Genomic DNA, 13,784 nt, shown 5'->3' with positions numbered 1-13,784 from the left:
TGATATATTAACATAAAAAGGACAAGATTGGTAAAAAGCACGCAGTCAAAACATGGAATATAACGAAATATCGTAATGTTGTCAGATGAATCCAGCGAGAAGAAGCATACTAATTGTAAGATGATCCAATTCAAATGAATATATTAAACTATTCTTTAACTTTTGAATATTCGAAGAGTTAGTAGCAGTAAATATATTATGTACTTGTACATAGAAAATATGTTACCAATCACACAAATTTTGCCAGTTATGCTCGTCACCTACTTAATTTTTATAATACTGCTCATTCTAATTACGAATGGAAATAAATAAACTAACGCGGATTCCATCAGTATTGATGCCAAGAGTCACGTTTTGGTTGTATGATAGATCACTTTATTTGTACCAAACACACATAGTGATATTTTAAAGTTTATTTTATATATTTTATGTAAAACAAGAAACGGCTTAACGCGATATTTGAATTTTGCCGGCATCAATTCGAACGCCAGCCGGAATAAATTTCATATTTAGTAAAGTGTGCAGGTTAGCAGCTCTCGAACAAATCTGGCATGAGTCATGCTGACGTTTTCACAATTGAATAAACCTTGTAAGCTTTAAAACTGTCGTTGATGGCAAATTTAAATTTAAAGATTTAGATTTAAAAACTCGTTAATATTAATCCATAAAAGTAAATATTTTTAGCATGCATTAAAATAAATTGTATTCTCACGAGAAAAACCAAGATATTCCTGTAAACGATAATTTGTTTTTGACATTTGATAAAAAAATCAAGGCAAAACTCACAACATTACGTTCAATATTGCCTTGACTAAGCTTAAAATTATAAATTTATTACATTAATTAAAAGTAATAATCTAAAAAGACAGATTTCATTGATGGTAGGGAAAAACGAACCTAAGAATAAATCAGAGAGATATCCAATATTGCATAATTTCACAATTTCAGTTTTATAAACAGATTGTCCAACAAATTACTACGAAACAACTAAAAAATAATAATCTTATCACGTTTTATTGAAAGAAAATGAAATTAATTGAAGTATGGTATCTTTATAAAAAGTCAGATATTTCTCATTAATCAGGTTATTCGTATTAAAAGTATCCGGAAAATATAAAAACTTGACGATTAAGGTACTGACATAATTTATTCTACTTTTTAGTTTTTGTAACAGAATTTAATAATAATAATCTTCTTATTTTATTTTTTAAATAATAAATAATTTACTAATTCTGTGGGTAGAATCAGCATTTACAAAAATTTAATCTACATACTCACTCCACCTTTACTATCTCTATTAATTTAATCTATTTCTGTTTATTACTTTGTAAAACTTTTGGGCAACAACAGGTATAGTACTTTGATTATTACTAAGACAAATAAAACTAAATAAATTTCAAAATATTCATAAAAAATATAAAATCAAGATGTTGCGATCATTTTTAAAGATGAAAACCCAAATTGGATATATCATATTAGGGGTCTTAATAATAAATCATCAAATAAAAATAAACATTTCTTATTCATTAAAACTAATATTGAGAAATAAGAAAAAAAGTAAATTATGTGTTTCGAAGACGATTAGAGTGATTAAGTTATTGAACCAATTTTCTCAGTATGACCGTTATTAAACACCTAAAAAAACCTGATTTAATCAACAAAACAGATCTAAAGGCACAAAATAAATATCATGCATCGCGAAGTTAGAAAGTCGTAGCAAATCTCAGAAAGCTCCACATTAAACGCGAAATACCATGTTTTAAGCAATTCGGAAAGAAATCTTTTTTTCCCCCGGCCGTTAATACGTGGTTTAATTGTCTCGAAGAGTAGGCAAGGCTCTTTAATTAGAGATTATCCTTTCCCTCGGGAGGGCGATCGTCCTACGCGTCTCGCATAATAACAGGTTATCGCCTAATGACAGTCTTCGTCTTTGCTCTGCCGACCGTTGAAAATTGATATTAATCGCGGTAATGGGCATCCGCGTACAAAGTTTCCCCATAAGTTTATACTTGCAACTGTTTAAGAACTGCAGGAGAGCTGAGCATTCAAGGCTAGCATCTCACGGCCCCCGGGGGGCAGATTAATTTCACCACTATTCGAATAAATCCAGCGGTGAAATTTCCCGTAAATTACGTCCCGATAATAATTTATTACCCGACAGTGTCGTTGTATTTAATTATTTTTCTACCATACAACTTTGGTTATCACTTAACGAGTATTTGTAAATTGCCAAACTTGTTCCCTGCCTATATAGAAAATATCTGAATATGCAAATGAATGGGTGATAGAGAGAGAACAAATACACAGACATGTTCCGTTCTAGCAACCTGTTTATACATTGTTTCAAACGAATGGTGTCTTTTGAAAGTATAAAAGAAAGGTGGTGCGAGAAATATTGTCCATATAGAATGAAGGATCTAGGTCTAATCAAACGATTATATACATCTATTTAGTTCTAATTTTGATGTTAATATTATGAAATTATGTATTTATTCTGATTCCGTTTTCTGCTTTTTAATTTTTTTGTTATTTTTACGCCTTACTGACTTTTATGTTGTTGCATTTATTGTGTTTCAAATTTACAGTTCTCACTCATTTTATCTACAACTCTCTCTTTTCTCTCTATCTTCCTCTTTCGTTTTTTTCCATCTTAATTTTTATGTTTAATTGTTTTTCTTTATTCATATATTTTTTTTACGACGGTTCGAAACATCAGAGGTATCATATCTTTTTTTTTTTTTTTCGACTGCATGGCTGCTGGATTCGCTTTTTATTCATATTGATTATTCTTTTATCCCAGCCCGTCTTTCCCTCTCTCTCACTCTCTCTCTCTCTCTCTCTCTCTCTCTCTCTTTCACACCATCTCTGTTTTTTAATAAAATTCGCTCTGTCTCTCTCTCTTCCGTTTATATTTTCTATATCTATCTATCTGATTATCTATTTCAAATCCCCCTCTCTCCCCCTTTCCCTCTCCCACTCACTCACTCTCTTTCTCTCTCTCTCTCTCTCTCTCTCTCTCTCTCTCTCTCTCTCTCTCTCTCTTTCTCTCTCTCTCTCTTGCTATTTCTGATATTCTTTCTCCATCGCAAATATATTATTTTTCATTTTATACTTATAAACTTTTATATCGGAGTAGGATTGTTAAAAAAATGGGTGTATTATATATTGAGCAAAGGATTGAGAAATTTTCATCCTTCTACTTTATTGTCCGCTTTTCTATAAGCCAGCCCAATAAGAAGGTTACCTATTTCTGGAACAGCCTCCCGGGACCCACTGCTAACTCACGGGTCTGCCCGCTGTTCCAATTACACGGTCCGTGTCTTCCCTGACATCGGGCGGCACCACCCTTTTCCTTTTTACCGCGGATCGGATAATAACTTTCCGACCGGCGTTATACATCACGGGCGGCATCCCGGAAACACTCCAATCCCCGGGGAAACCTAGGAGTCCGCAGGCGAACCGTCCCCGGCCCGGCATTCACAGAAGGCGTGGCATAGACCATCAATCAACGTCCCCCTGGATCGGCCAATCAACAGCCGCCCTTCATATCGGACAAAACTCCCCTCGGAATTCTGTCATTTGCATAGGGGGTGCCGCCCCGGTTATCTACTGCAGTCCGGATTCAATTTTCGATCCTCGGTGTTTAGTTTCAATTAAGACGGGGAAGAGATACGAGCAGTTAAAGGCGAAGGCAACTGCTAAAACACTACTTTGTATTGAAGAAACAGCACTAAAATGTAAAAGGAATATCCCACTTAAAAAATAACCCTGTGTAAGAATCCATATGGGAGTAGTGAACTCATTCTGCATTAATTAAGGATGAAATTAATGGATTAATAACTTTATGAAGACGTCGTATTTACAAACAATGGCAGCATTAAGACGCAATTAATCATGACAAATCTTAAACAAAGAAAGCATTGTTGAAAAAACAGTTTATTATTCCGAATAATCAAAATAGTAGCGTGGAGTCGTGTAACAAAAATATTTACCGATCCGTAAATTCTGATATCCTAAACGAAATATCAACAATTTATCACTGGAGAAATGGTTGCTCTTTTTAACAATTTATTTTATCCGTTTTGACATCTACAATAACCAAAACTTCTCCATACTTAATGACAGTATAATTAAAAATATACTTTACCACAAAAAAATGGATGAATTTATTGGTCGTATTCCTCCATACCTGAAACAACAAAAAGTGGTTTGTTAAATATTTTATAATACCTCGGTACAAACTGTACTATGCTATCCTTAAATACTAACATCATACACGCTTGTCATATCAAACCAAATCTTCGTTTATACTCAAAACCAAAGTAATGGACTTTTGTAGGTAAGTCCCCAGTATGATTAAAAATCATCATTTACAACACAATAACTGAGCAGGTGTCGCACATTCCCCTCCTTAGCCTTCCTAAGCTATGAGCCTGACGTGGCCACTAAGATTGGACGGTTCGAAAGAATGTGTAGCACCACGTGCTCTTGGGAAAACGTAGGAAAAGAAAATGGGCTCAAATTTAACAAGATAATGGCGACTCCAGTGATGATATCTGGAAGTGAATCTTGAACGCGAACTTGCAAGCAGACAAACGAATCCAAGCAGCATAAATAATATTCTTACAAAGGATGTTCATCGAGGGACCAGATCCATAACGAAGCCATCTGAGAAGAGTTGGGAATATAACCGAATCAAAGAAGGAAAGCTTTCCTACATCGAGCGATTGGACGAACCCCGACTAGTATTACCTGTTATCCAGCATAGACCTAATCCTAATGGTCATCAAGAGAGAGGTAGGCCACGACACTGATAGTTGACGTAATACGCAACAAATTAACTTGCTTATCGTACTACAACTTAATAATTTAACATCAAGAACATGAGAAAAAAATGTTGTGATAGTGCGTGAGAAAGTGTCAGACAGAGCGAGAGTGAGATTGAAAGATATTACTACTTTTATTATATATACTTATTATTATATACTTATACTAAGTACTCCTTTCTTTCATGTAGTGTTCTCATATATTAACAGTAATAGATAAACAGTATTTTGTTAGTACCTACATTTTTAAACAGAAATCATGGGTACGTAAATAATTTTCATTACTGGAAATAACATTTAACATAAAAATAATCACTCATAAATTTACATAATAAAACTAAATAAAAATATACATTGTTTAAATTCGTGTAATATAGACAGGGAACATTGCAGTTGATATCTGGTTTGATTAATGGATTATTCTGGTGATCAACCTAATACCGGTTTTGTTAGCGGTCGGAAACCTTTCAGCTTTAGCACAATTTATTAATTATTATCAACAGCTACCAATCGACGTATGTTTATAAAATAAAAATTTATCATAAAAATGTTATAACATCTCTCATTTAATTTTTATTTCCACAGATAAAAAAAAGAACACCTGGGAGTGAGAGTGAGACTAATCCATAGTAAAGGGGGATTCAGAAGGGCTTTATCGCCGTCTCCTTGGTTACGAGGAAACCCGGGATACAGCTGTTCAAACATGCGAGGCAAAAGGATGCCAGAAGACGTTAAGGACAATTTGGAATTGACAAAATATATAAACTAAAAATTATTTTTATAGAGTTGATGATGGGTGTCATCGAGTCGGTGAACTTAAGCTGAACCTGCATTGGCTCACGTCTTCACTCGCGGGTTTCATGAACTACCTACCAAAAGACGTTTCGGCATTCCGCCATCTACAGTCATGAACTTATCTTTCCTATATCTGCAGTGTAAAATTATCTTTATAAATTTATTAACCTTGTTGTATGTTTCACAGTGTTATGAAAGAAGGGAGGGCTTACTTTACTTAGCGTCCGTACATTAAGGTCTGTAATCGTGACACACTGTTCAATAGAAATGAAGTCATCGCGCATAGGGAACTGCAAAACTAGGTGACTAAGTGGGAAAACAAGAAACGTCCGATAAACCGCAACAAAATGGTAATCTTCAGAAAACAGGAAACGTTATCAAGACTTTGCCCTTTAAACAATAAAGTAACCCGAGGAGGCAAAAAAACAGTCAAGTGGCACTGGTCTACAAACCATAGAAATACGTGGCAATAAAATCTAATATCGCGATATAGTGCATCTGCTGGTTCTGTGCTTAGACATGAATGACAATGTATATCAAGGCAAGTAACACTGTTTCGTTCAAGTTAATGCTGCAATTAAATCATAACACCGAATGTTCTAGAAAAGTCTATTAAAATGGAAAAGTTTCTTTTTTTAAGTAGTTTTGTCATACAGAAAAAGGCTTAAATATCATACAACACATTGGGTGTCATGGAAAATTGAGTCGAAAAACCCCGAGGAAAAAGTCGGTCAAGCCGCTTTATAATAATCTTTTACATATTCGGACGAAAATTCCGGGGATTCGAACCGAAGAACCGCAGGCGCGGCAAATATGAGTTGGACGCCCATCCATTCGACTACCGCGGTTCTCTTTACAGTAAGTTAAGTACTAATTATATATCATATTTAAAAGAAAACTGTAATGCAAATAATAATTGCTAATTGAATAAACTGTTTTTGATCCATTGAGTAAATCGAGAATTATTTATCAAGTAGCTTAATCGTCTCCGATCACTATCTATTTAGTCTAACAACGTTTCAGCATTTGGCAGGATCAAAAAAATGACATGATTGACAAAATAGCACACGGACAAACAATGCAAAGGTGGATAAAAATGAAAACTGGCAGGTAGACAAAACTACAGGCACATCAGAGCTTTGGATTGACAATCTGCAGTTCTTCTTATCGTCAACATTCGGTGTTTCACAATTTATTTCAAAGTTCAATTAATTAAGGTTTTTAGTTGAGATAAAAATGTCAGTGTCACGAGCTGGATTCGAACCCACGATCTTCGGCTTGATATGCCGCTACTCTACCACTTGAGCTAGTGACTTCACGAAGCCATTCGTGTTTGTTTATTTAGTTAGTAGCTTGTATGTTGGTCAATGATATTTACTGTCGGGCAAATATTTATTTCGATTAACCACGATAGCTCAAATTGTAGAGTAGCGGCGTATCAAGCCGAAGGTCGTGGGTTCGAATCCCGCTCGTGACGCTGACTTTTTTATCTCAACTAAAAACCTTAATTAATTGAATGATATTAATAGGTCAAGAGGACCCGAAAAAATTTAGAATTTATTTCAAAGGTTGGAACATTAGACCAATGATAGAAACTAGCTTTATATCTGTATAAATCTGAGATTATTGATTATCTGATGTGACATATTAAATTTTTCACAGCATGTTGCCATTTCATTATTTTTGCTCTTTTTTTATTTTTTATTTGCAACAATATAAACAATATTTTATAATAAGCAAGTGGGTTGTAAGTGTTTATTTAGTTAGTAGCTTGTATGTTGGTCGCTCAGTGATATTATCGTTGTGCATTTACTGTCGGGCAAATATTTATTTCGATCAATCATGGCATGCCGTCACTAGCTAGCAAACCTACTGATCGCCAGGGCCACCGCCATTTCAGCAGTCTCGGGGATCGTAAGAAAGGTGAGATATTGCATATTAATGGATTAGGGGTGAGGAGATTTCGAATGGAATTTAGGGTATCGGTATTTGGCGAGTTCTAGGCCATAGGGGATGTTTAGATTGGTGTGAATGGTCAGACTCATTAGATAAAGGGGAACATTTACTATTGTACGGATAACTTCGGATTGGAGGGACTGAATGCGATAAATGTTGGAGTTTATTGCTGGAGTTCTAATCAATAAGGGTGCAAGTATTGCTACATAGTTTTTGTCATTTTGGTGGGTTTAAAAGAAAATGTTCAATCCTTTGTGCTTTCCTTTTTAAACAAACATTCTTAAATGCAAATGTGGCTTATATTCGAAATTTTCAGACTAACCCCATTGGCATTTAACGGTTGAGTCAAGTCTTAAGCGAAGGGAGTCAAAACTGGAAAGATTGATGGTTCCAAGTGTTGGTCGTACGGTTTTTGTAAGGATGACGGGCCGTCTCCCCGGCTCAAATTGGATAAGGCATAAATCCAGTCAAAGTGGAAAGAGGGAGTGGAAGTGAATGAGAGAAGTCGCAATTAAGACACGCTTTAACGGGACGGAGGGATGGAGGGAGTGGATGTTTTCCTCCGGCCTGATATATCACGGGAGAGTTACCCGGAGAGGAAGGTAAAGGTTCAATGGAGAGAGAGTTCCTTTGCTCCTAATCCTAATCTAGCTGGGGGCCGAAGGGGGAACATGAGCTCGACCGCCTTCATTAGTGCCCCTCGAAACGCCGAGTGGAAAATACTATTTTTAACCAGCTGAGATTTACTGGCCTCGAGCCCTACACCGTGTCAAAACTAAAATGTCGGAGGATTTAAAAACAGAAGAAAAAAAAAGAAAAGAAGCTCTTGTTAAGAAAACTAGTCGAAATCTGAGAAAACTGATGGACTGAATACAGTGATTTTTCTTTCCTTAAAATTATGCCTTAATTAAAGAAATGTAGAGGGAATGTCATGCACTAGCCATGGTAATAAATCACTAGGTGGTTCATTTCCTAAACCTCTTTAAAGGAGAAGCCGCAATCTAATAATATTTTCATTTTTCCCTTGCGTTTTCCTGGCAGGAGCGATCAACTGACGTTAATTAAATTACCTAAATGGATTTAGGTTTTTTAAATTTATCGAGGGTGAAAACGGTGTTCGACCGTCTAAAGTTAGCGTTTCCAACTGTTGTGGATACTACTGTATATTTCGATTTAAATGTATGACTGTATATATATATGTTATTCCTTGATCAGGATGAGTCAGATCAATACGATTTCTGTGAGATTTACTCATCATAAAAACCATATATGGGAATCTTGGAGTATTCTACCATAGCAAAAATTAAGGGAGTATCCTTGTGCCAACAGTTATGATCTTTTTTCTGTCTCTAATAAAATATTATATAAAGGCTTTGACAGCCATTGGTAAAAGAATTCTGCCATTCTCTATTTCAAAAAAAAGATTCATAGCGAACTAACTATTAAGTACAATATGTGGTGTTTAGTGATCGTTAGTTAATCATTATTCGGAGATCGTGAGATGCGGTCTGGTGTGTAGTAGATTTTAGAAAAACATTTTCTTTATCATGCCAACGTTTCGATCTTTATTGGGATCATCTTCAGGGCCTGGGATTTATAAACACTTTTTAAATTTTGAAAGTACATGTAGGTTGTGAAATCCTTCCATTACATCAAACAAGAATCTTCCATTTCTTGCTTTAAACCCAAGATTGTAGTTTTAATATTTAAATGCTATTATACAATTTAAAACAAAAGAAAAACACTTTCACACTCATTTATTCGCATCTTCTCCCTTGTCCGGAATTAGTGTGGGTTGTTAAATAAGTCGGTTTTCAATAATTTGATTTTTTCCTTCTTCTGTTTTGAAGCAATGCTTATTCAGTCATTATTGTATAATTTGATATTAGGATTTGTTAAAGTGTTTTTATTCGTCGGATTTGTTCGAGATATTACATTTTTATGTTCGAGATATTACATTTTTACAACGTGTTTTGCTCGTTTAATTTTTTATTTATTTATTTTTTTTTTAATTTTTTTATATTTTTTTTTTTTTATATGGAAGACGCAAAGGCCCTTCAACTTTAATGATACCGAAATCAAGCTTTTGTCATATACAAACCATTCTCAAACATGAACCATCGCAACGACGCTTAAGATAGCTCATACAAGCGTTTCGGCGCATCGGAGAGCAGTTGCTTTTTAGAACTTTATTGGAAAATTTAGCAAAAAAATTATAATTTAAAAAAATCAGAAATTTATTGAACCGCATCACCATCTACAATTTTCTCCTAAAACAAACCTCGCATTTTAAAAAAGGTTAATAATTGGTAATAAAATGTGGGACTTTTACAACAGATATGATTCAGATAGGAAAGCCCAGGGTAAAACGCAGCACCACACCAAAGCAGTCAGCAATCAACCAAAAATGGCCGCATGGGCTAACGTAAGGGGTTTGTTTTCCACCAGGATTACACTCGCCCCAAGGTTTTAGAAGAGCAACATATTTCTGGAGTTTAGATTGAGAGAGATTTTTACTTATTCCGTGCTCTGTGGAACTGTATTAACGGGGGAAATTTTACTTCTACTACTGTTTTACTACTTGAGAAATCAGTTTATCTGTCAAAAACCTGACGACTTCTTGAAGAACGGAACAAACAATGAGGACCTGGTAGCCGAGTAGTTAGCGTGAAAGACTCTCGTAAAATGAATACATGGAAATGGAAACAGGTAGTGGAACAAAATGGTTCATATATTGTTGATTAAATTTGTTTTCAAATACTTGAATTTAGCATCAACAAACTCTAAGGACTTATTTTACGCGCCGATAGGTGGAACGGTTTCTTTTAGGTCACAAGTCGCAATACAGGTTATTCGGTCTGTCCGATCGATGAAGAATTCTACTAGAAAAAGTGATTAGTATTCTTTTGTTCTTCAGCACACAATTTACTTGAATCCATCCTGGCAGGTTTACTACGTTTGCCGTAAAACTCAATGAAGACACCACCACTGCCCATCGTTCAGTTCACCATTCTAACTTTGACTACTGATATTGCAACTGGCGGAACAAGAATCAATTCCAACTCAGTTTGATGTTACACTAACATAGCTCAAACAAGCGTTTCTACGCATCTGAGAGCAGTGGTTTTTTTAGAACTTTATTGGAAATCTTATCAAAAAATTTTTTGTTGGTCAACTCTATATGGTGATATTCTTCATCTGGGAATAAGTCTCTACCAAGTAGATCTAGTAGAACTGAGTTAATAATAAAATTTCCACAATAAAAAGTAATACAAGTCTGGGATTCTACTATTCCGCCTACGTAAAATCCTTCATCTCATTCTCATTACAACCATCGGAAATAACCACACCTCAACGACATTCCTAAAATGTCGTACAAAGACTTAGAAAAGTTTCCTCGATGTTACTTTTGTATATACTATAATGTATAAAGTATGTTATCAGTTAAACTTCATTCACAGGAATCTACTCATTACCAATTCAACAAACCCCAAAATCGTGTGCAACGACCATGGTGGCCGGGAATCAGCTGGATTGGTAAGAACGATTACATAAACATAGTGCGAACTGCAATCAACGTTAATTAAGTACTTCCGTTGGTAAGTCCCCCACCCATGAGAACTTCGTCATTGTAACAGCGTCATTTCACGCGAATTTGGTTGTTGTACTATTAGATATAATAACAATTCAAAATAAAAGAGAAACTGTTGTTTTAATTATAGTATGCGATGTTAAAATGTTGTAATTTATAGACTAAACTTTAGGTTTTTTTCTATATGCATCATTAAACTGTATTACTTTTTTAATGGTAGTAAAAAATCCCTTATATATATTTATTTATTTATTTACCCTTATATTTACTTTGTGGATTCAGCTTCCTGAGGAGGATATCCTGACTGTGATGGCCGTGATTTAGGGATTTTGCCACTCGTAAATTTCTGTACTCTGTACCAGAAGAGGGGTAGAGATGATATATATTTATTCATATTCTCGGTACAAGAATGACGGTGGCCCTGGGCAAGAGGGGTTGAATTTTTTTTTGCCCACGGCGATGGGGGTGCCTCCGTTCGAAAAGTAAACACTCGTGGGCCGCCAGGAAGAAGGGCTGTGGGGGCGGAAGTCACCCCAGGCTGGGGACTCACAGGAAGGAAAAGCACCCCGCGGGGGGCGGTCAGCACCCTGTGACGTAACCTTCGTAATAATTATACACCAAAGGGGCGGGGGCATGAGTCAGAACGTTTGTAGTAATACAGAGGATAACATTCTGGCAAAAACCAATACTCACGAATATAGTTTCGAGTACAAAGGGCAAAAATGAATTTGAAAAATTGTGAAGCGAGCTTACAATTTCCTTTCAAACATCTTAATCTTTCAGAAACGGAAGTAGGGGTTTTCAATCAATTTTTAGTTCTTATCTGAACGAGCAACCAAAAAATTGTTCCCCATATGGAATCCCTGTATCCCCATTATTGAATCGTCTTTCGTTTTAATTATTTAAACTGTAGATTTGTAAGGTCCGCACCATCTCGTTCTTAAGTTATAACACAACCAACAATATAACCTGTTAGATTATACAGTTTTTTCCAGACCAGCCAACACAAGTTCTTTTTCCTAAGAATTAAGTTCCTACATCTGTCAGTATTATGCAAATTCCATATATTATTCACTAATGCAAAGATTTCAAAATGAAACCAACTTAAATCAGGGTATAACACAGAATTGTCATTGTTAATGAAAACATCGATTTTTTTAAATCTGTGTGAGAAATTTAAATAGATTCGTTTTGACTGAACCTTCGTCCAATGTGAAATCCACTATGTGTAAACTTAATTTTTACAGAGTTTAATTGTTGGGTTTCAGGTTTTGCCAACGGTTAATCACACTGAGAATGCACAGAAGGAAGGCTGTTCGAGAAATACCTCGGTGAACAAGGTCCTGAGAAAGTTGAAAATAAACAAGTCCCTCGTCCTTCAGCGTCACGTGCCGGGAAGAACGGCACATCCTCGGGTGAAGGAAGAATTGCATTTTTACAGACATATAATCCTTGGAATGAGAAAGCGGGACTCGACGAGCCAGAAGGTTTAGGTTCCCCGCCCGGTTACTTGAAAGAAAGGTTTTATCCTTGAACGAAAAAAAGGATATTAACAAGATAAATCACGTTCCACTCCGCGTTCCGCTTCCTTTAATTTTGCATTTTCAAGAAGATGTACTTCTTAAAAGGTACATTTATACTTCCACACCGGCACTCTCACGTATTTGAAAAAGAATGATTTTTAAATTATTCCAAACTCATTTCATCTGGTACATTGTATCCGTTGTAAACACAGTTTAACAGAAAAACGTGGGGCTATTAAGTAAAGTACAGCCCCGCAGGCCACATCTCGATCCTTATCCGGATGCAGATACGTGGAAACGTTTAAATTATTACAGGGTAGACAGACAATGGCTGCGCTGATTTCGGTCAGGGTCCTCCTGGGAACCGGTTTTTCTTCTCGGCGTCCAGGAGGGCCCACTGACTACATCATCGCTTTTTGGAAAGAGGCGATATAGGAATTTGCCTTTTTCCCGTTTCCAGGGCTAATGAATAAACTGCCCGGAATGGGCTCAGATAAAAATTTCTATTAACATATTATTGTATTTTCATTCATAAGGAAGATTCAGAAGAAAGATTTATATATAATATACATGTACCAATGAGTACTCACACTCTTGCCTTCTTTTTTTAAATGCACGTATCTCCTTCTGTTTTTTTTTCTCTTTAATTCTCTTTCAATTTTCTTCAGAGATCATAAACCCTCAGGGTTTGCAACAGCACAGGACATATCAACTTTCGGGGTTCTCAACATCGGAGATCATGTAAACCTCCAGGGTTCGCAACAGCAGAGGTGGTTCAAACCCCGAGCTTCACAACAGCAAATATTATATCAACTCCCGGTGTTCGTATCAACGGAGATCATATTAAAATTGGAATTCGCAACTGCAGAGATCATATCAGCCTGCAAGAGGAGAGATCATGCCAACCCTCGTGGGGCTCAACAGCAGAGATTATGTAAACCTCCACGGTTCGCAACAGCAAGTCATATCAGCTCCCAGTGTTCGCAAGAGTAGAGGTCATATTAACAATTCTTGTACGCAACTGCATACATTTATCCATCTCCGGTGTACGCAACGCAAACGGCATACAATGTCTCAATGATCTCTGAAACA

General features: G+C 35.9%; 1 protein-coding gene across 5 annotated transcripts in view; it reads right to left on the bottom strand.

The window, feature by feature from the left end:
- Positions 1-13,784, bottom strand: part of LOC106661387 (homeotic protein antennapedia-like) — a 294,613-nt gene that overhangs the window by 84,223 nt on the left and 196,606 nt on the right. The window contains exon 1 of one of the 5 annotated variants that reach the window (XM_014384730.2): positions 4,148-4,189. The exons of the other annotated variants lie outside the window; for them this stretch is intronic. The gene's annotated coding sequence lies outside the window, so the exon portion shown is untranslated. Of the gene's footprint in view, positions 1-4,147; positions 4,190-13,784 lie in introns of those variants that run through there. 5 annotated transcript variants of the gene reach the window in all.

The sequence above is a fragment of the Cimex lectularius genome, unplaced genomic scaffold (genome assembly GCF_000648675.2).
Source record: "Cimex lectularius strain Harlan isolate CLEC.00 unplaced genomic scaffold, Clec_2.1 scaffold18, whole genome shotgun sequence".
Classification (NCBI taxonomy): domain Eukaryota; kingdom Metazoa; phylum Arthropoda; class Insecta; order Hemiptera; family Cimicidae; genus Cimex; species Cimex lectularius.
Note: the sequence above shows the minus strand (reverse complement) of the source record. Positions and strands in the feature narration are given on the sequence as shown.